This window comes from Anguilla anguilla, chromosome 7 (genome assembly GCF_013347855.1).
Source record: "Anguilla anguilla isolate fAngAng1 chromosome 7, fAngAng1.pri, whole genome shotgun sequence".
NCBI classification, from domain to species: Eukaryota; Metazoa; Chordata; class Actinopteri; order Anguilliformes; family Anguillidae; genus Anguilla; species Anguilla anguilla.
Window position 1 is genome coordinate 5,167,893 of NC_049207.1, and position 21,575 is coordinate 5,189,467.

Sequence of the window (21,575 nt, forward strand, 5' to 3'; positions counted from 1 at the left end):
GGTTTTTATGAAGTGCCCAATGCTTGCTCTTGAGCATGCCTGTCGCACATTAACTCAGCTACCCTAACTTACCAAATGTGAAAATGTGGTCGAGTTGGAAGTTGACTGCTGCAAGGCGACGTCTATCCTGCGTATCAAACAGGAAGTGGGACGTCGGAATGCTGTGGGGAGCGGTGACTCATTTTGTAGATTTCCCATTTGTCTGTCAGAGTTCTGTTTCTAAGTGTAAACACTCGGTTCGGGAAAAAAAAGGAATCCTTCCACTTTCCTCCTCAGCTGATGTGTGTGAGCATTCTGGTGCAAAATGGCTGCCGTGCCATGTAGCACCAGGGGGTGCTACACTTTGGTGGTGACTAAGGTTTCCTCCTTCAAAGCCCTTTGAAATCCTGTGAAGAGTGGCATGACTGCTTGAATGCAGTCCATTCATAAAGCACGTGCAAAACAGCGCACGGTGTATCAAAGCTCTTTGCCTTCGCGTGCGATTGCAGCAACGCAGCCGATCTGCAGTGATGACTGAAGGTAATGGCTGCCAATGAAAGGTGTGATTTGTAACAGTTGTGTGCCTGAAGAAAAGATAAGTAAGTTTCAGGCTGAGGTGATTTACTCATTGATTTTGTTCTTACAGGTTTGTGAGAGGGGAAAAAAAAAAGCTAAAAACTAAATCCCCACAACCGCTAGCTGAAAATCCTTGCACAGGTTGAGGAGGAGGTTTGAGAAATGAACTGAGCTCCGCTGTCATTTTCCCGATTGCTCAGATCTCAGCCTGTCACCGATCAAACCGGTCCTTTGCTGCAACGTACTCTTGGCAACAGTGCGCCCTTTCGAGTAAAATGATGTATTACCTGATGGACTGTTGTTGAGAAATTATTTCGGTCGAATGGAAACCATTTTTCAGAAATCAGAACTCAATTTGAGAGCCAGCAGTAAGAAAGAGTGGGGGGAGCAGCCATCATTTCCCATTACTCCATCTAGATAGACTACAAAATATGAACTGCTTGAAAGTTCAAATGTGAAATGTGTTTCATGTGAATTCATTTTTTTTTTTGTTACCCCAAAGGACAAAGCCAAGTGGAGTTGAATCTGGGCCAAAAAATCTCTCTCATTCTCTCTGTCTCTCTTTCTCTCTCTCTCTCTCTCTCTCTCTCAAGGTGAGAAAAGGGTTCAGCATCCGAGTGTGTAGATTCTGACCCGCTGTGCCTGATTAACTTGCAAATGCGGCCGTGGACGCTTGTTTCAGTTACACTAAATTGTGTCATGGAGGGAGAGAGAGCATCACCATCAGGTGTTATCTCACCATGTGTCTGTCACCATGTGACCCGGGCAGCTTACAGTCCCTGCTCTGGTTCGATCCTGCAGTCGGGCATTAGGATGCACCGAAGAGGCTTCTGAATGTTTTGGCTCTGGTGTTCAGTATGGGTGTTACATCAGTGGTATAAAACATAGGCCTTCCACCCGATTCCAGGAGCTCACTGTGCCTGCCAACCATAAAGCAGAGATATCACTGGATGTTTTAAAATAAGAAGTCTCGAGCGGAATGCACATACGTTAACTCTTAAGCTTGCCACAGCAATTCCTCTAGCTCTCCTGTTCATCGAAATTATGTCAAAATTAAGTCATAAAAAGACACTATAATATTTTCGATTTCATACATTGTTCGAAGGTAAGTATTAATCTTTTTCTTATAACTTAATGACCACATTGAAAGTGTTAAAGTGTGATTGCGCAGGCTCTTTAACAAATCTCACCACTTCGATTCACATCAGTTGCAAAGAGAAGTGTTTTAGGTAATGACACTGGGGAGAGAAAGGTGGAAAACAGTTCTCGCGGAACAGTCCATGCTTTCTGAAAAATCAGATTGGGGAGAAAAAAGCTTTTCCAAAAGAAAGCAGAATTGCAGCAAAAAAAAATGAGAAAACATGAATTTTTTAAACAATACAATGTATATTAGTTTTACTCACTTGATTATGTGTTTGGATTATTTTATTTTTTTGCATTACATTTTAACCAATGCATATCAAAGTGATGTTAATTAAGAAATTTGGACAGCATCATGTCTAATTTGTTAGCTTTGTCAGGCTGTCCTTTTTTTTGCCAAGTGTATCACATCACAGTTTAAAAAGTTGATATTGTGACGACGGTAAATGCTCATTTATTTCTTTGTCATATATTGGATGCTGTCGTCCAGAAGTCACTTACAAACATAAATACAATCAATTCTCAGCGAAGCAGGCCCACGGATCATTGATTCCAGGGCTCCCATTGTGATGGGAGACCAGCCTAATAATTAACCTCGAAAGTTCGGTGATGGTTTTTTTCGGCAGTTGCGTTTTATGCGGCGCGACGTTTGCCGGAGCAAATCGCAACCCTGAGTAAATGTCAGAGCAGGTGCACACGTTTGCTGCTATCGGATTTTCTTAATCCTCCGTTATCCGTATTCCTGATTACAAATATCGCCATTTAGTCAAAGGGGCACATTTACCTGCGTAATTTAATCAGCACCTAAACCCTTAGCTGTGGGAAGCGCTCAGAATGTTCTATGACATCGACAGTCCTGCAGAAACCCATATTAATCGCCTTGTGAGCACTATTTTTCAGTGAAGGATAGAAAAGCATCATTGAGCTGCCTTTTTTAATTTTTTAATTTTTAAAATAAACATTTGAGAACACTGTAGATGAAAAACCTAAAATAATTTGCGAAATTGTGTGCGCTTTTTTAAAAACCGAGCGATGACTTTAAAAGGAGAAATAATTAAAAAAAAGAATTTAAAAAAAACATGAGCCTGTGGAACATGTTGTTATGTGGTCAAGGCAAGGTGCTGTGTTGCCGTGGCAACCGCTTGGAACCGCTATAAAGGGCTGGCGTAAATGTAGTCCATGCCCGCTGGTGCTGTAAAGATAGTTTTGCAATGGGGATGATGACCCCTCAGGATCCTCCCGCGTGCCCAGTGGCGCCCTCTGGAGTTCCCCTCCTGGGGTTACAGGGTGTTATTTTCAGCTGTTCTGTGACAATATCAGTAAGACAGGGGAGATGCACATGAGTATGTACTTATGTAAGAATAATCTGGCTGTAGTTATGACAATTCATGTGGTAAGGTATTATCTATTGAAATATCGCTTTTGAAATGCTCCTCATGTAATAATAGAGCGCTCCATTTCCATGAATAATTTTGGCTCCGTCAAAACATTAAGATAGTCACTGAATACCCGATCCTTTAATGCCACATAATGATTTATCTTCCTTATCCTTTCAGTATAACAGGGCTAAATGCGCGAATAAAGGACTCCTTCATTTGAAATCTGCGAATCCTGTTTCGTAGACTTTCGACGTAAAACATTTCGGAAAATGAGATCACATGAAATAAGTGGTCGTCCTCAACATTGCAGCTAACATAAAGGTTCTTTCTGGCAATGAAAAACATAATCTGCTGAAATTGTCTGAAATGCTAAATGAAAGTAATAGATGTGGATCTTCCAAGGCCGATGCTGATGTTTTCACTGAGCTGGAAGGCCAATGTCTTCTGATTTTCATTTATTTATTTTTATTTGTTTTCGTGTCATTTTTTATGGTGAAAAATGGTTTAATACCAGACAAACTGTTTGAGAGAATTCACACGGAATATATTGTCTTCAAATACATCTGGATTCTGCTAAATGTACTCTATTAGATACGTTAATTAGCCTCGAAAAAAATGCTGTATGACTTCTGTGGTTCATGGTGCCTTTTACAGATCAGCTTGATACATAGGGCAACTGTATAAGTATTTAAGGCATACTATTAAGGATACTACTAAGGATTTTTACCTTGAAAATATTATAAAATGACCATGCTATGGCATGTCTATGATGCACTGGCAATATTTTTACATACTTTTGCCAAATTCATGCAAATTTACCTGTATTTTTTATTCTTAAATGTGTTCAGGACGTTTTTGGGCACGGTGCTCTTTTCTGTGTGGGGAGGAGTGGGTGTGGCTCCAGAGCCTGTGGTTTTCGATCAGATACGTGGTGTGTCGCTGGCTAGCTAGCCGCTACAATGGCCCAGATACAGCAAAGCAAAAAGACAAGCCAACAGGGCTCTTTCAGTATAGAGCTAACGCTGGAATTGCTTCACCTCTGTGGCATCATCTGAAGTTCGCCATGGCGATTAAAAGCCACACGGACTTGGCTTATACTAGGTTTTAACCTGGTCTTGTTTATTTTGTTTATTTCTAAAGCCTCAGGAATACCATTGGGGGCTTTACCCGGCATGCCGTTGGAGGAAAAGCGTGGCCTACAGTAACCAGCACCTGGAGAGCTCGGACGTGAGATTATCTGTCTCTGTGACGGCCTCTCGTGGGATTTTCCAAGCACGGCCTCTCTTTGTAGTGTTGAGCCCATACAGCGCATTGTGTTATCTGAGATTACATCAGATCAAGCTGGCTTCACCCATCACTCACTCAGAAGACAGCTAGCCCACACGGGAGGCAACGCGTCCCTCTCCGCAGTTGCAATTTGCCACACTTGGATTTATTAGCAGGAACACTGGTGTTCATTAATCTCACACATATTCCACGTATCGACTTCCTTGCATTGATTGGTTGCCTCCTGGATTAATGCTGAGTTAGCAGGTATTATATTGGGTTGGACAAGGTTTCCACCCACAAATTTAATTAGTAGTTAATTTTTTTTTTCTGTTTTAGGAATCAGAAAACAATGTGGTTTTCTCTACTCTGATTGGTCAAGATGTCCCATGTGACATGTGCAAGTCGACCATAGACATGTGTGCATAGCATAGGGAGGAGCTATGTCTTCATATTTACAAATTGAAGCCAAAGGAGACTTACCCATAATTTTGCCCCCGTCCTCTCCTAAATTCTTCAGTATAAGGAACCAGGCCTCCAGAGTTACTGACAGGCAGTTCTATTCCTATCTTATTTTATCCTGGCTAGAATTGATGGACTAACAAGCCTTCTTCTGTCTGTGGTTGACAACATGTTTCTTACTGGGCGAAGAACTAAGCACAGATTCCGATGCTTGGCAAATGCAGAATTTTCCTAATTAAGCTATGCAAATGGCTCATCCTGGCAGCCCATCAGTTAGCAGATGAGTGACAACATACCGTCAGAATGGTATCAAAAACATAAAGTCGGTTGTTCAGAAACGGTAGAGAGAGGCCACTCAGGTTTATTCCGGTGTGAAATGGCGATGGGCTGTTGGAATGAGCTGCACCCCATTACCAGTCGATTCGTCCATTTTCTGATGGGCACTTGAGCCAGACACAATGCTTTTAGCATTAAGCATGGGAGCAAGAGCTCGGCTGAAGGGACCTCTGGAAGTTTAATATTGATTTTGGCGTAAGGGGATTAAAGAACGCGTGTTTATTTTAAAAAGCTACTTTATTCAAAGTACTTTATTTAACATCTTTATTTCTGGGAGGGAGTAGCAGGATTTGGCGCAGTGTTGTTGGGCTGAGTGGCCTGTTCTCGTCATTATGTTATGTTATGTTATAAACAGTTAAATGCAAAAGTATCGGGACAGTTGACTCAATTTTTGTTGTTTTGGCTCTGTACTCCAGCATATTCAATTTGAAATAAAATAATGAGTTATAAGGTAAAGTGCAGATTGTCAGCTTTAATTTGAGGGTATTCACATCCATCTAAGGTGATGCACATTGGAATTACAGCCCTTTCTATACATAGTCCCCTCCATGTTATTGGAGCAAAAGTACTTGGACAAATGAGCATCATTTGAAATGGAGTCATCATGTTTAGTGATTTGCATCCTTCGCATTAGATGCGACCCACGGGCATCACCAGACTCTGGGTATCTTTCCTGGTGCTGCCCTGCCAGGCCTGTACTGGGGCCATCTGTTTCTGGGGCGTCTTGGCTTCAGTCTCGTCTTCAGCAAATAAAACGCATATTCAATTAAATTCAGGATGGGTGATTGACTAGGCCAGTCAAGAAAATTCCACTTTTTTGGCCCTGAAAAAGTCACTTGGTTGCTTTAGATGTAAGGCTGAGGTCATTGTCCTGTTGCATGGTGAACTGCCGTCCAATGAGTTTTGAGGCACATGGTTGGATCTGATATCAGATGTTTCTGTACACTTAAGAATTAGTTCTGCTGCATGTCACATATCAATGAAGATAGCAGTCACATATCAGTGGAGACGAGTGAGCCAGTTCCAGTGGCAGCCATACATGCCCAAGCCTTTGGAAATTTACAGAAAGTGTTCATAGAACAGCCTAAGGTGACCTTTATCAGAAGTCACCTAAGAATTTACGTGTTGAAATCGCAGAGTAGTTTTTAGTTTGTGGAAACTATCTTGGGAGAATTTTCAGTTACCAGGATCAGGCTTGCACACACGCATGCCCTGAGAATTTCCAAAATAACTCCCCGCATGCCTTTTAAGGCATCTTTTTTTTTTGGGGGGGGGGGGGGGGTCTTTTTATTCAGTCATGTCTGCCATTCCCTCCTCTTCCCGCTTGTCTAACAGGCTCTCATTCACCGTAGGTGTTTATGTTGGTTTCATTTTACAAGGCACTACTGGCACTGCTGGCTGACACTGGTTCTCAGGGTGCCATGCATTTAAGGTAATGGATTTCCTGCCATCCGTCCAATGAAACAGGGCAGCTCTTTGCAAGTAGATGGTAAGCAGTTAGGAATTCTTCTTCTTCTCCCACTCTGTCTCTCTCTCCCCCCTCCCTCTTCCTCTTCCCTTCCTCTCACTGTTGCTGTTGCTGTTGCAGCAGTAGCAGTATGAGGAGGAGTAAATGCTCATTTTCAATTTAGGTCACATGCGTGACCACCTCCTGTTCAAAGGTCCAGTCCCATGGTCGTCATGCCACTTTCACTTTGTCACCCAAGATGCTGAGAGAGATCAGAAGCTGCGTTCCGTTTTTTTTGGGAAATGCCACAGAGAACTGCGCCGCAGCCCCCCTTTCCAAAAACTAGGGCATCCTTTCCACTCAACAGCCATAGATGTTAACCCCCAAAACCTCACTTTGAGGCTCACCTGGGCCCCTTGGAGCCATAACCGCTGGCCCCTGACCGAGTGAGCGTTTCTCTCCGCTCTTCTCTCCTGACGGGTCGGTAAGTGATGCGGGAGGTGGGCCGGCCTGTTTCTCTGCTAACCCGAGCAGGAGACTCACCTGGGAGGAGCCGTCGCAGCTGCCACTGAGGCCTGCTCGGTCTGACGGGGGCTAGACGGCCTAAAATTCGGGAATTCTGCAGGCTGGGGAATGTGTATCTGCCTCACAGCTGGTTCCTGAGTCTTAATCCCGGAATCACTATGCATGTGTTTGTGTTTGTGTGTTTGTGTGTTTGTCTGCTGAGTTGAGTTTGGCAAACTTGGCGTGGAGATGTGTGCACGAACACGACGGATAGATTTGACCAAACCTATACTTTTGATGTTCCAAAATTTAACAAAATTTTTTCCAAAAATACAGAATCAAAGCTAAAAAAAATGGTGTCCTTTGATGGGTTTGAGTTTCTGGAGATTTTGTGTTTTTATTTCTGGAGAGATTTGTGTTTTTGCAGAAACCTTAGTGAGAGAGAGGGGGTTGGCGGGGTTTGGGGGGGCGGTGTTCCTGACTGATACTGTGGTACAGAGGCTTCCCTTTGTAACTGTGGGGAAGGTCCTGCCGGCCCCATGGCTGTGGCCTGCCTGTCTCTGACGGGGCTGTGTTTCTGTGCGTCTTTTAACAGTGCAGTCCGTCTGGAGCCACTGGCTTCAGCTTCAGCGTCGCTGTGCTGTGTGAATCGCTTTAACGCCCTCGCTCAGAGGCTCTGAGAACGGGCCGCCGTTCAGCAGCATGATCGATGTCAAACGATGGCCGCGCTCAGCAAATAATGAGAAATAAAGACAGATTGATAATGAGCTAAAATTGGGGCCGTGGTCCCGGATTCAAGCGGACCCAGGAAGCAACGGGGGCCGTTTCGCACCCTCCCTGGAAGAACAACATATACATTAGTGTTCCATTAAAAGCGTTACAGTATTTGGAAGGATCTGGAAGGGGGGGGGTGGGGGTGTATGGCAGGGGGTTAGGGTTGGGGGGGGGGGGGGCGGGGTGGTTAAAGCGAAACTGGTTGCCGTTGCCACACACAGAAATTGGGGCCTTCTCCGGTAGTCAGGGACTGGTTCACACTCTTCCGTCTCCCTGCTCGCTTTGGACTGGATCTTTAAGCGCTTGGCAGAGATCTGAGTATGTGTGGGTGTTTCCCTGGCAGCCCTGAAGGTGCTCGGCACTCTCTCTTTCTGTGTGTGTGTGTGTGTGTGTGCGCGTGTGTGTGTGTGTGTGTGCGCTTTTCTTTCTGAATTCCATTTTTTCCCCTGTGGGTCTACCTCATAGTTTCCATGGCAACCCCTCAAACTTAACAGGCTCCCCCTCAGGTTGCCGTGAGTAGCGGTGATACAGTAGTCACTTAAATGTACCATTCTTTTTTGCACTCCCCCAGAAATGTAACATCGCCATGGTTACAGCAAGGCCTTCTCATTCTCGTTTCAGTAATGCATATCATGTTTCTGGAAGGTAAGGGAGGGAAGGTGGTGTGTGTGTGTGTGTGTGTGTGTGGGGGGCATAGCTGTTCCTCTCCCTTAATTTGAGGATGAGCGATGAGTGATCTTTAAATACCGGCATGCTTCTGGTGCTCTTCGCCGCTGGTGCCATGTTGTAAATCCGCTTCAGAGCGGCGTTTTTCGGCTGTTTTTAAAGCTTCCCCCGGCACAGCGCTTTCTCCGGTGCCTGTCCAGAAGTTAAGACGGTGGCGATCAGGCATCGATTGTGCCGCGCTGCCTAGTTCAGAGAGGGAGAGATAGACGGACGGAAGGACGGACGGACAGAGGTGGAGAGGAACTGAGCGGTGGACAGCGCTGCGGCGGGCGGGCGGGCGGGCGGGCGAACGTAGCGAGCGGCGGGCGCCGCTAATTGCACGCACTCGCCGCCGCCCACGTTCCTCCCGTGGGGGAGGGGCGGATGGCGCTGGCTGCGGGAGCGAGTCGTGACCGGCGCTGGGGAAACACCTGCCTGGGAAAGGCTCGTTACCGGGGGCTCAGGGAACGGGGGGGGGGACACCCCCGAGCGGAAGCGGGCTCTTTCTGAGCGCGGCGCGGGCGGCTGGCGTGACGGACTCGGGGGGGGGTCTGGCGTGATGGAGCTTCGCTTCGCTCTGGCCGGCGCGCTGGCGTGAACGACGAGTCCGCGGGCGTGTGACGGAGGAGGCATCGGCGGTGAAAACGGAACCTCCCCCCCCCCCCCCTCCCGAGGGGGGGATTCTCCCTCGCACGAGGAGGCGCGGCTGTTTCGGGCGGGGGGGAAGGGGGTGGGGTCACGCAGCGGCGGGGGAATTGGGGGGGGGGGGTCTGTAGCTCTGTTTGAGGTGGCCCGTTTTTTCTGAAAGTGTCACCGTGTATATACGCGACTACCCCTTTCAGCTGAAATCTGGTGAGTGACGGCTCTCGTGTATGATAGTGAGTGTGACAAGGATCTGGACAGGGGGAAGAGGGGCCCCCACAGACTGGGGCAAAATGGTGTGGTTGCTTATCTTGTTATTTGTGCAGCCAATCAGAATCTGTTATGATAATTGTAACTGAATCTGCTTGGAATCATGTGGGGTGACTCATAACCTGTCATGGTGTCATTCTGTGATATCTACCAATCAGAATCTGTCGTGCTGATGGTAACTGAATGTGCTTGTTGTCATGTGGGGGTGATCCAGGTTCCTGTCATAGTGTCATTCGGGGAAGGGGGAGGGTGTTTGTCATGTGTACTCATCACTTTGTTACATGAAGGCAGAAGTGGGTCAGTTTGGGCAGTTGGATGACCCCAGCTGCCCTCAGCTCATTGGCTCATTCGGTTAAGGACTCTGTGATGCGTGGATGAGCACCGCGGTCTCGGATCGAACCCGGACCGGTATCTCCACAGGGCGACGTGCAATTGCCGATTGTGTTGCCTCGGTTACAGGAGGGTATGGCAGTTAGGGGATCGGCATTTCATCGCTCTCTAGCGCACCCTGTTGGTACGCGGCTGAGGCTGCTGTAATCGGTCATTCCAAATTGGGGTGGGAATTGGATGTGTATGTAATCCCATGTTGGGTGCCAAAAGAGGGGTCAGCAGACTACAAACACTGCAGAGGACGGACATCCTAATCACTTCCAAATTGAAGCAGAAATGTAATTATGCTTGGGCATTCCCAACATAGGTGAAGATCATGAAAAATGGTGGTAAAAAAGGAAATTTGGGTCATTTTTGCAATGTGAGTTATCTAACCCGCATTTGCTATCCCCAAGAGACACATTTTAACTTTATGAATAAATCAAAAACTTGCACTGCCTCAGGAAATCTTTGGACAAAAAACATTGCTTATATCACTACAGTTAGTTTCTTTTGGCAGTGTCCTCAGGACTGTGTAAGTTTCATTTTCTCCATAAGAACCACTTATGAAACATGAGCTTTGCTCTTCCTCTTGCTGTTTGTGAGCACTTTTTTCTCTGTGGTGATGCTGGGAACTGGGAGTGCCATCGCCACACCTGGTGTGCAGATCTGTTTTTGTTTGCTTGTTATGACTAATGCTAACGCTAATGTTTGTTTTAACACAGTATAAATATCACGGGGCTTCAAGAAACTGCACGAGAGCAAGTGATGCAATGTGAATGGAAAATAAGCCAGCTTTTTTTTTTTTTTCTAGTTGGTGTTTTGTTACTATCCTGAGAAATTTCCCAAAACAATAGAGTCTTCAAGGCACTCCTGTGGGATACAGCTTAACTCCGACACGGGACATAAGAGTTTGTGCTGCTCCAAAACTCTGGCTGCTAAAAAAAAGGGGGTCATGCTTTTTTTTTTTTTGAATCCAGGGCTGGAGCTTCCAAGTCGAGAATTTATTCATAATCGGAGGCTGGGTGCTGCATCGTGGACATTTTAAGTTCAAGCCTGAGTTGTGCCATTAGGCTAGTTGTGGGGAGGGAATTCACATTGGTGGGGTGCAATAGGTGGGCTGTTGTTAGGGGTTAAAATGTGTTTAAGTCAGCCATGGTTACCGCTGCTTTAGCTCTACCCGATGTCACACTGGATACCCACAAGCTACCAGTAGTAGCATGTAGTGTAGTGTTGTGTGGTCTGTATAGTGGGGAAATGGTCACTCGGCAACAGACAAAATCATCAATTCCAAATTGAGCAGAAAGAAAGGACGACCGCTCCAAGTAAAACAGTAACGTGTGTATTACTGTAATGCTCGTTCAAGTTACAGCAATAGGGAGGGAAAAAAAGCCCTGCATGTTCACGTGTATCGCCGCATCCAAAACACAGTCCTGTTGGTGATCTTAGTTTACCACGGAGGCTGAGATAAGGGTGCCCTTTTCCCTGCTCTCTTGTACACATTAAGCGAATGTGTAAATCCGGTTGTTCCTGTTTTGATGAAGTGGAGTCGCACCTCGAAGAGTCGTGTCACAGCACTTGCATAAAAAAAACAAATCTCCTGGGGGGTGTTCTTAATTTAAAAACATCATCTTGAGGGAAACGGTATCTACAGGTTTAATTATTTTACAGGTCAAGTGCGGCTTGTACCTCTTGACTGAAACATGTTCCTAATTTCCGTAATTGCAGAAACAGCCCCGTACTGTGACAATTAAGATTGTCCATGTTGCTGCTCACCCTGTGTTTAGGAGTCAGGGCTTAGCAGTGTGTAAATCAATGATTAATTAACGATTACATATGCATGTTGCCCCCCCCCCCCCCCCCACCCCCCCCCCACCCCACCGTTCTTGCAACAGAACAAGGCTTTGCCTGGGCTGACAAGTGAACCATATTTGTTGTGCATGCCCTGCTGGTTCTGCCCCCCCCCCCCCCCCATAGAAAAGTGACCTCATCCTCATGACTGGGTGTGTCCACGTGCTACTCCTTTAGCTAAAAATGTAACCGCTACATCGCTAACATACAGCCGCCGCTGCGCTCCTTACGGTATTTAACTTGTTAGGCTGTGGTTGCTAAGATATCCGCTGTTTCTATCCTGTGATTTGTTGCATTGTTACGTGCCTTTGAAGCTTTCCGATGCCTCAGCGTAGGGGACAATTACGAATACTCGAGATAATTAGCGTGATTATTAGCAATGATTATTATGGTAATTGTGCTTATGAAGCAATAGCACAATAATTAATGCCGTGAAATGTTATATCCCCAAGAATAGACGAAGCCACAAGCAGTGATTAAGAGGTCTAAGCATTCATCATGGTGCAGTGTCTGTCTGTGCCATGTTCGCTGTGAGAAGATGCAACAATAAGCTTGCTTGTTTTAGCGCCACCTTCAGTCCGTTTTGTGTAATGTGTTGTAAATGTGTGTAATTTATTAAATCCTGCCTTCCTGCTATTTTTTTTTTTAAAGGTTAAGCACCTAAGGGGGATTTATGGCCATTCTGCAAAATCTGCAGAGGAAGTTGAATGAAATGAATGGAACTGAATGGGGAATTTCCTCCAAATGAAGTCTTCCAAATTTGTTGGTTTGCTACATGCTCAAATATGCGCACAATGACTGCTCCTTCTCAAAATGGTTAGGTACAAGTACATAGAGCAAGCATGACAAGTACAGTTGAATTTATGAGATGTATTTGTATTTTTCTATTGGTGGAAAAACCCAACAACAACAATAATGAATAATTAATGGCAGTGCCGTTCAAAAGTTCTGTTTTTGCCATCATATTAGCACTGTGATGCAGTGACATTGAATTGCGCTGTGAAAAAGTGGTTTGCAGGTTTAAAATTTGAGAAGGTTACAAGTCAGGTGATTTTCGTAGTGGCAAATGCCTTTGTGCCTTCAAAATTCCATTACCTGACTGAACGCACTCCGCCAGTCACAGGGAGTAGCCATTAACTGGGGAAATTTTCCGAACTGTGGTGAACGTACGTGTGCCAAATTTGTCGACCTGGCAGGACACTTGCTAAAAGGAATTGTGTAAATGAACACAGCTGCACTATGTTGCTTAAATATCGCTGCCGTTTGTTAAAAGCTCGTTTTGGTGCACGTGGTTACGAGGACGACAGAAATAGCGGGCGTTTTACGGGAGGAGAGCACACTGGAATTTGGGGACCGTGTCCAAATGCAGATGGTGCTGTAAAATGCAGTAAGCCAGGCCACATGGAAAAGGGGAGAAGACGCTGTTCTGTTCGGAACGATGAGTCCATGGGTTTTGTAGTTCCAGGTTCTTTTCACTCTCGTCCAAACCTCCAGAACTTTGAGAATCCGAGCAAATACTTTTTTTGGAATTTGATCAAGCTCCACGCCCCCCCCCCCACCCCCCAATATATGATCACGCGTCAGAACTCTCAACCCAACCAATACAGTAAAAAAAGGTAAATGTATAATCTTTAATTAATGGGTGTGGAAGGCACTGCTGAGTTGAGTTTCAGTTACAGCATATTTCTGACTTTGGCCATATCACTGTGCAATAAACTTAAATAGCAATTTGCTGACACCTCAGAATGGAATGATATTTCTGCGCGCTGAAATTGATGTTTTTCCGAGGGTGTACAGTTCTTTGGCCCTTCGATAAAACAGGATCCCCTGGAGCCATACGTTGCCCTGCCCGTTTCGAAATTCAAGCCTTTTTCACAATGGTGCTTTGGACCAGAGCGGGCTACTCGACACCTTGTGAGGGCATTTAACTCAACGCACAGTCGTCTAGAACTGAACGAGTGCGTGAGCCATTTCATATTCAGTACCGGGGTCTGAAAGGCAAGGCTGAGAAAACAAAACACACGGACAGCACTGAGTTGGCAATGGAAGGGTTTACTGGGCTGCTGTTAAGGCAATTTGCAATACTCTAATGCTGTATGTTTGGTTTAAAACTTTTCCTTGCTGTCATTTTCATAATCATTGACCTTCTCAAGAGAACACCCAATCAAATTCATGCCCTGAGTGTACACCCCCCCCCCCCCCCCCCCCCAAATAAAAGAGGACTTGAGTGCCCTTTACGAATGTCAACTGTAGGAGTTGGGAAGGGGGACTGAAAGTGACCACTGATGGGGGGGATTCAGTGATTGCCATGGCGATCTCAGCATTACCATGGTGATCGCTGCATCTTCATCAGAGCACAGTCGCGTTTGCTTCACAGCCAATATCGGTTTCATTGTCTGGTTATGTCTGCTTTCTTCCTTCACCTGCTCTTCATGATTGGCCAGGAAATAGCTCTGGGTGACTCCACTGAAAGAAAGACAAAATAAAATCAGAAATATTTCAATAAGCAATACACAAAATAAAAAAATAAAAAAACTCAGATTTCCCTCCTCAGTTTAGAGCCATCGGTTATGGTGCCACATGTACCCTACAGCTGCTGCCCCCGAGCTGAACTGTAAAAATAATAAATAAATATCAGATAAACAAGTGAAAATTGCCAGAATAATAAATCATGAAGTCAGACATGCGATTTTTAAAAATGCCGTTTAACAGTCATTTTAAAGGCAGGCAGTCTTAAAGAAGTTGTCTTTTTGTCTTCAGTTTCCTCATTCGTCAATTGATGGTGCCTTCCTAGCATCTTTTGGCAGACGTTCCAAAAGACTGGCAGCATAAAAAGCTTCACCGTTTCTCTTCAGACCCATTTTTGGCTCGCGTTGCAGGCCGTCATTAGAAGAGAGTGCAGATTCCGTCTCGGCTGGCAGTTTGTTAAGGCATCATTTATGCATTCGGGTGCTAAATTATTCTGAGCTTTAATAACTAATAAAAGGAGCTTAAAATGTTTTGTACCGGTTGCGCTCCACAGTGAAGCCATAATCACGCCTGATACTCAAAAATGCACATATTCATGTTTTGGAATCCACCTGCGTCAGAAAGGGCCTTACTTTCAAAATGTTTCTCATGTGGAAGAAAGCCACTGTGGTCCCATTCTTTGGAAGCGCATGAAAGTTCACCTCTGTGTCGAGAACAACACCCAGGTTCTTTTTGACGTGGGACTTGCCGCTCAAAATAAGTGGTCCCTGGTTACCATAAATGCTGTTCTTTTGGTGCTTTGGAGCCAGTGACAGGGACTTGAGTTTTATGCTCATTTAGCTTTCGAATCTTTTTTTACATCATTACTGTTCGCCAGACGTCTCTTTTAGGAGCTGACAGCACTACTGTCACATGGTAGCACCGAGCTGTACAGCTGTGCACCAACTGCACACCTGGAGATTTACACTGTGTTGCCCCCATTACTTGGCCCCTAGGGGTAACATGTATGGGGTGAAGAGCAAGGGGACCCCTATATATCCCAATACAACCCCACGTGTACATCTACAGTTTCTTCAGGTAGCACCTCCGAAAACAAAGTGGAATTTTCTATCTGACTAATAGGATCTAAACCACTTGCTGAAGTGCTGTACCAGATAGACCAATCCATTTTCACCCCTGACTGTTAATTAATAGAATGGTCTATGTTCAAAAGTGTCAGCCAGTTCCAACAGGGCAAATCCCTGAGTCTAAGGTCATTAACAACGTTGGCCAGAGCAGTCCCTGCTGTGGTTTGATCAGAAACCTGACTTGAACTCCTCTAATGGGCTGTGTTTGTTGCTCTGATCACTGCAGCTTATAGGGAAAAGGCGCGCAATAAAACACAATAAAAGAGGGAAAGAAAGTAATACCAAAAGACTGTCAATTATTGCAAATCATATTTTAAGTTTAGCTTTATGATCAGTGATTATTATTTATAGACAAAATAAACCCGCCTTGTAATCTTCATTGCTCCGTTTTGTACCCTGCAAGTTGTTTTTCACACAAATCAATATGAATATGAGTCTCATCTTTCTTCGTTTGTGTTCCGCTTTATGAAACTTTCTTTTCAACAGCCGAGATTCTCAATTTGTCCGCTGGGTTTCTGTGTTTTGAAGAAACCTTTTTTCACTTTCATGGGAGCAATGATATCTAAAGTTGTTTTCAGTGCGCTGTTAAAAAATTTTTCCACAAGTTCAGCACACGTTAGAGAGTTAGGAGGCATAGGGGAGTGTTCACAATGTTCACAAACTCTTCACCTGCAGTGGAGTTTAAAGGATGCTTCGTAATAGTGTGTTCTACATTGCTCTTTCTAAAAAATAAAAAAACAAATTGTTCTGAGACTGCAAAATCAAGGATGGATATCATAATCAATAATCAGCTTGGGTGTATGCCCCTTGTTTTTGTGTAGGTGTAGCAACATTCTGATTAAAATCAAAGAGAGAGCAGAAGGTTTCAAAAAAAAATCATCATTTGGAATAGTAGTCATTAGCAACATGAAAATAAAAATCCCAAACTAAAATAACTGTCACGTTCAGTTGATTTATTGGACTAAAAATGCAGAAATTTCAGGGCAGGGTTAGCAGAACGGGGGCATTGCATTTAATTATCATGCCAAGATATTCAAAAGCAGAGAAATCCCAGAGAGAAATTAATTTTAAATTAAATATGTCTGCTTAGATGCCAGCTTGGGGACCTCCACATCCTGTTTTGGAAGAAAAGAGAAATTTCAAGGGTAGGCATCAATAAAGGATACAGTGTCATTTGTTCCCAACCATTTCAAAGTTAAAAAAAAGGTATTATGTAAGAGAATAAAATAACTTAAAATGAACATTTTGTTTGCTTAGGTCCGAACATTATGTACAGAAAGATGCAGCTTGGTGTGTATACTGTACTGGATCGGCCAGACTTCTCAAATCTACAGAGCGTGTGGCTCTACTTTTACGATAGCTAGAAAGGATCATCTTTATAGAGAAGAGACCTCTTTCAGTCGGCGTACCTGTCGGCAAGATACTGCCTGGTTGTTTTATAACACATTTCACTACTGTAGTCCGGTATTATTTGTTGCTTTCCGAATGTTGTTTCTGAAGTGGAGCCCCTCTGTTTGACCATGTTGTGGTGAAAACCAGGCCTCGCCAACATGTACAATCACCGTGTCGTGTCTGTGTTCCTGTGTTTGTGCAAATGAGAGGGCACTTGTTTGGCTATGGCTAAAATTCTATCACCTGGAAAGCAGGAAGTAAAGGCTCTACGCTTGTTTCCTGTCAGTTCCTGAATAAAGGTGTCCCCAAACATTACAACCTCCTCTCTCTCTCTCTCTGGAGACTGTGGTCAGGACTCCCAGGTGTGTAGGGAACTGAGAGGATGAAACCTGTTGCTGACGGTGAGTTTTGTAAAAGGAGAAATGGACCGGAGTATTGTACTGTATATAGAGTGAGCAGTATGACAACAGAGTTTACATTATCAAGAAAATCACATTTTCTTGTTAATTTCATGACACTGGAGACATTTCATTAGCCTTTATGCTTTATATTTAAATATATATGGCTATTTGTTGTGATCTAGTTGACTGGTTGTACCTGCGCAATATTGCTTTGTTTCTGTATTCCATGTCTTATACCACAAAAAAAATTACATGATTTTAAACAAAATACTGTACTAAGAAAACCTTAGCCCCATATTGGACCGGGACCATCTAAAAATAAAAGTAATATCCTTTCTGGCTGACCTATGCTCCGCCCCTCTGGTGGAACATAACTCCTCTCTGCACTGTGATGTTTATGCTGTACAGTCTGGTCCATGCTTATGCGGACGGCCAGGACTGCCTGAGACGCTCAATGACCAAAGGACGTTAATGCCAGTGTGATTTAGAACTTTATTCTGGCTGTGTTCCACTGTAAGGGTCAATTCTGGCTGTTCGAGCCAAACTTTATTTCAGCATACACCCACACACATACGCAAACCCGTATTCGCACAAAACATCCACGTTACAGGTTAACGGAGTCAAGATAAACTTGTTTTTTCTCCTTGCGACCATGGTTAAATCCCTACGCCACTCATGCAAAGCCATGATGTACTCGACGTAAATTTAAAGACAGGACGACCAAGAAACGTTACAATAAGAATATACGACTTTGTCAGGGTGCGGATCGTTCATTTAAGAAGGAAGAATGTAGAAAACCAGTAACGGCCTCAAATGATGCTCCTTTTTGTGTCATTTGATGCATTTTTGTGTCATTTGCCCAAAATCTTGATTTAATTTTGTTAGATGGGAGAAATATTACTGTCTGTGCCATCCTGCAAAACAATGTCACAGCTGTTGTTCAGTTGTGAACCTTGAAACTTTAGGGACTCTTTTGACTTTTTTTGTCTGAGTTCAGTCAGTCTAATGTTAAAACGGTAGCATGAAACTCTGCGCCTGGCCTTGGTTCTTCCCCTGGGTAAGCTCACTTCATCAGACGGGCGCGTTGCCGTCAAAGCGCCTTGCACACAGAGCCGCTGTCCTTGCTGTGTCCACGGCTGTGTTTGAGGTAACACAGGGGCCCCGTGTGGTCCAGCCAACTGGCCTGCCCTTGCTCGAGGAGGGAACAGCTTGGCCTCTGTTTCGGTGCCAGCGGTGGCGGTCCAGAGGGGGGATGTTCCCTGAGAGCGTTTCTAAGAGCCCGCTTGTTCCTCTGCCTCGTGCGGAGTGGAGCTCTTTCGTCCGTCAGAATAGAACTCTTGGGTAGTTATGGCGACCGGATCCAACGGCGGTCATCCGTGCGGCTGGCGCGCGGGTTTGGAATGGGCTCTCCTTCACCCCCGAAACGCGCTGGTGGGAGGGCCTCGTTGCGTTGTCCGGGCCCATTAACACCTTCGGAAAACCTTTGATGGAAAAACGTTTTGATGTTTGTGTGTGTGATGGTGAAGTGTTTGTTTTAAAAAAGCACAATCAGATTTTTTGACTTGTGTGTTATCAATTATCAATGTCAGGTGTTATTTAGGGTTTTATTTTTAAAAATTTGTCGCTTCCTAACCAAAATGGTGCAGAAACTGGCAACCATTAACAGCATCCTTTTTAGCTGTTAATTTTAATATAAAAAGTACTGTTGCATAAGTAGTAAAATATTTGTTGGATGTTTTCCAACAATATAAAAGCCCCTTAAAATTTCAATGACATAGTCAATAGTTTGTGGGTATTGTGAGCAGGCATTGTATGAGTATTTGGGTCCTGCCATCCCTTTATAAGCTACTGTGACCTCGTGTTTGTGTATGAACGAAACTTTTAAACCCAATTTTACATGTTTGATGAAGATTTATGTTCTGCCGTAATAGGACCTGAAAATACCTTGTTTGTTAATAGCATGTAGTTTATCATCAGTACCTGTCACCATGGCCAAGCACCTTGTTGGCCCTATAAATATCATGCCCTCAGACGAAGCCACAAGGGCAATTTATCTCTTCGTAAATATGACCAGGACTGGTCATACGAATTATAACGCTGACGACTGTGTCTGCGACCTGATGGATCGTTTGACCGCCTTGTGTCGTTTTCAGGCCACGTTGATTAATTTCACAAATCCACCTCTGTTTCAGGAACAAGGAGAAAAGGACAGGGGAATTGTGAATCCATCTTCTCTTCTCAACAAGGTAAGACCATCATCAGTGCTGGCCCTCCTGTGAAAAATGGTGGTTGACACGCTTTATGGTTTAATAACCACACAAAGTGTCTGCAAAACTGGAAAGTAGGCTTATTAACAATGCACATCTCTAGACGATAAGCGGAGCTCAGTTCTGTAAGCAACTTCCTGCAGAGTTGTTTCAGCAAATTGTTGTGTTGTTGTCAGAAAAATATTCTGGCAAGAATGAATCTTTAAAATATGCATGGTCTCACGCAGTACTGTACGAAGGTAATTCTCGAATGTATTGTCAGTGTATTCGTCTTCTGCTTGTCTTACAGCCAAATTAAATATATTTGCATTGCACCCCATCCTAAATTTTAATTGAGTGGCTATCTCTTCTGTAGCTCATGTTTTTTTTTTTGTTTAGCTTTTTCTTTTTTTTTTTTTTTTGCCTGTTAGATTTGCTGAATCTCATGACGTTCGCGGTGGGGTTCATAAATTACTCCAAAGTCCGCAGTGCATTTCATGAATGTAACCGTATTTCATGAAGTTGACCGTTATTGAACTGAACCTGTTGCCATAGTGAGGAGAAGACTCAGGCTTAAGGTGTGTGGACCCTCAGATTTTGTTGAAATGAGCGTGGGGGCACTGGGATCTGCTGGATGGTCACTGATCCCTAGCTAGGAGTGTAGTGGTCTACTGTTCTTTACCCAGCTGCAACTTATGAGCAAAGCGGACGTGGCATATGGTTGCCATGTTATTAAATTATAAAAAGATTTTATGCAACCAGAACCCAGGAAGGGACCAAACAGCGAAACCGAGATGTGAACTGAAACATAGAGTTAGTGAACTGCTACGCACCAACCCCAGTCTCATCGGTTAGCCCTCCAGTCACTTAAGAACCCCCCCCCCCCCCCCCGCCCCCGCCCCCGCCCCAACTTCAGTTTCCTCCAAATTCCGCTGGTCTCTGTGCTTTTGTCCCAGAACCTCGTTGGCAGTGGAAAACAGGAAGTTCCTCTTCGACAATCGGTATCCCTTTCATTGGAGTACAGGAACAGTTTCCATGTGGAATTGCACAGGGTGGTGCCACTCGGTGTATAAATAGTTCATCTTGGCTCTACATTGTTGTTTCTTTTTGCTTTTAGGAAATTTTAAGAATGCTGGTAGCCTCCACCCCCTTCCCAATAAAAAACTAAGACTGATATATGCTGCATATAAGACTGATATAACTGCATTCAGGGGTCTGCATGCACTTTATTTGGACTCACAATTAAATGCAAGTGACTTATTATTTTTTATTTTATTTATTTTTTTTAAAACATTTTTTGAACTTTCACCAACACTGAATTATGAGTTCAAGCAATCGCCAGAATGAACTCAGTGGAATGAGAAATGTCAGATGAAAATGTAACACGTTTTAATTTTAAGTCTCGTTATGCAAATTTTTTTAGAGAATTTCGACCTGCCTTATATTTTTTTTTCCTCAAACTAGACACGGTCCTCAGGGGTTGGTAATAACAGAAGGTCTGTACATGATCGTTATGGTGTCATTAGACAACAGAAACAGTGTTCAGCAGCTGCGTTCGGCTCTGTTCCGCACCCGGGCCCGTCTTTAACGCACGTTTTTGGAAAAACAAGATCTGGCATATTTCAGAGTCACGGCCCGTATTTCGGGTGACATTTATCGCTCTCGTTAATGTGGATATTCCACCGGCGCATTATGCAAAGTGCCGAGCTCTAAAAATCTCAAGTGATGGATGGACGTAGCGGTGAGGGCCATCTTATCGCAGCAGCGGGCTCACACGCGCGGCTGTAGTACAGGCAAATCAGAGCAAAAAATGAAATATCCCAACTGTCACTTTTCCACATTGGAGCCGGTTGGACAACGTCGGCTAACTTAAAGGATTTGCGGGGCGGGGATTCCTCCTCTCTGTTAGAGGAGGTGATGGTGGTGCCGGTGCCGTTGTTTCAAACCATCGATTCACAGACTCCTTTTTTTAAATTTATCGTTTTTTTGCTCAGCATGAGCGTTGCCGCCAGAACTCACATACGTCAGCGGCACTCTGGCGAAAAAAACAAATGGCGGCCGCTCTCGGCCCTGTCATTTTTATCTTCCGAGGGGCTCTTTCAGCGGCGGTGACATTAAAGGGGGCCGTCAGTCTCGGGTAATTGGGGGAATGTGTGCCCGTTCTGTCACGCCCAGCGCCTCTCTGTCAGTCGGGGAGACGCGTTTTCGGTTTCGAGGGATTCCCGCAGGTGTTCCGGCCT

General features: G+C 44.6%; 1 protein-coding gene across 1 annotated transcript in view; it reads left to right on the forward strand.

Moving 5' to 3' along the window:
- Positions 1–21,575, forward strand: part of LOC118231855 (SH3 and multiple ankyrin repeat domains protein 3-like) — a 115,383-nt gene that overhangs the window by 20,227 nt on the left and 73,581 nt on the right. The window contains exon 2 of the mRNA XM_035426174.1: positions 19,282–19,335. The gene's annotated coding sequence lies outside the window, so the exon portion shown is untranslated. The remainder of the gene's footprint in view (positions 1–19,281; positions 19,336–21,575) is intronic.